General features: G+C 32.8%; 1 non-coding gene across 1 annotated transcript; it reads right to left on the bottom strand.

Moving 5' to 3' along the window:
* Window positions 1–466: 466 nt before the first annotated feature.
* Window positions 467–537, bottom strand: TRNAG-GCC (transfer RNA glycine (anticodon GCC)). Its single transcript has one exon. It is a non-coding gene; the product is annotated as a tRNA-Gly (tRNA).
* Between the last annotated feature and the right edge of the window lie 1,379 nt (window positions 538–1,916).

Genomic DNA, 1,916 nt, shown 5'->3' with positions numbered 1-1,916 from the left:
ATGACTCGGTTAGGAGAGAAGTTTCATATAATATTCTTATTGAATTTGGTGTTCTCAAGAAACTAGTTCGATTAATTAAAATGTATCTCAGTAAAAATTACAGCGGAGTCCGTATAGGCCAATTTCTATCTGTTGCTTTTCCAATTCATTGCGGGCTAAAGCAAGAAGACGTACTATCACCTTTACTTTTTAACTTTGCTCTAGAATATGCCATTAGGGAAGTTCAGGAAACAGACAGGATTTGGAATTGAAAGGGTTATATCAGCTTCTTGTCTATGCGGAAGACGTGAATATGTTAGGAGAAAATCCACAAACGATTAGGGAAAACACGGAAATTTTACTTAAAGCAAGTAAAGCGATAGGTTTGGAAGTAAATCCCGAAAAGACAAAGCTTATGATTATGACTCGTGATCAGAATATACTACGAAATGGAAACATAAAAATGAGAGTAAGGAAGTAAAAATGTTGCATCGGCCGGGAATCGAACCCGGGCCGCCCGCGTGGCAGGCGAGCATTCTACCACTGAACCACCGATGCTCACGGAAACTCTCCTTTCTTCTCGAGTGACTCTTTGCTATAATTCACAAGTTCATCTTCCGACGAAGATGTAGGCCAGTCTCTTCGTGAACGGTTTATTGAGCACGTAGTTAAGAAAGGCTATCATTGAGCAGTGGAAAGGAAAAGAAATCAAAATAAAAGCAATATAATTTTAAATATTTATTTTTATACAGTAATATAATATTAATATTTAAATATTATCAGGCAGTACATCTCCCTTGACGATATGTCTCAGAGGAAGAACAATGTCCGCGATGCACTTACAACAGAAAAGAAAATTATTTCCCAAATTTCAACCACTGATACTTCTTATGGCAGCCTATTAAATATCATTAAAGATAGCCAAATGTAAACCCGTAATCCATTAACGAAGAAGTCATTAAGCCTTCTTTCATTGATAATTGTAATGACGTATTAGGCCAGACTGCGGCAAGTAAAATTAAAGACATTCCGTTGTTTAATGGTACAGGTGAAAGGCTATTTGATATGGCAAAAATACACAAACGTAACACATTGAAAAAATTTAAGAATAGATTTTTTAATACAATTAGATAACAGTATTTTTACTTACATGATACGATATATTGACTGTGATCAATGTGACATAAAGAAGGTATTTTAAGCATTTTTTAATTCAGTCGTCAATTTGCAGAAGAACACATGTCCAAAATAACAAAGTGTTGGAAAATCGCAAAAACTACAACTAAGTTGATAATAATGTTCATATATTTTTTTCTAATTTGATCACTATGGGTACAGTACTAAGCAGGTGTTGATAGGGAGAATAGTAACAAAACAGGAGCTGGAATATGTGAAGTAGATGTGAACTAAGAAAAGGATACGAGAAATGGAAATCTGTACTAATAATAAAATTGTAACTTATATTTTTCTGCTAATTTTCACTTTTACTTAAATAATTATAATATATAATGAACTGTCCTGAAACCGAAAATCACAGTTTTGACAATTTTGTTTGCATATCTGCATGTTCGTTATATTTTCACGCAATAATGGTCGAACCGATTTCTACGAAAATTGGTATCTGAAATAAGTTAGGTCCAACTTAGATTTTAGGCTATATGTAATTCAATATATTGGTTTAAAAGGAGGGTTATAAGGAAGACTGAAGTAAATAATTAGAAATATCTCGCTTATTATTGATTTTTAGAATAATATTGCATAACGAAAGTTTATTTAAAGAATGTTTTCGACAAGTTTTATTCTAAGCAAAATTTTTATAGGAACCATATTTAACGAGATATATGAGTTTTAAAGTAACAATGCGCTTCATACCGTGCCGCCTTAATCAGGCTGACGTTAATAAAATGAAAACAAATAACTCTGCAATTATTTAAGGT

The sequence above is a fragment of the Periplaneta americana genome, chromosome 7 (assembly GCF_040183065.1).
Source record: "Periplaneta americana isolate PAMFEO1 chromosome 7, P.americana_PAMFEO1_priV1, whole genome shotgun sequence".
Taxonomy (NCBI): Eukaryota; Metazoa; Arthropoda; class Insecta; order Blattodea; family Blattidae; genus Periplaneta; species Periplaneta americana.
Note: the sequence above shows the minus strand (reverse complement) of the source record. Positions and strands in the feature narration are given on the sequence as shown.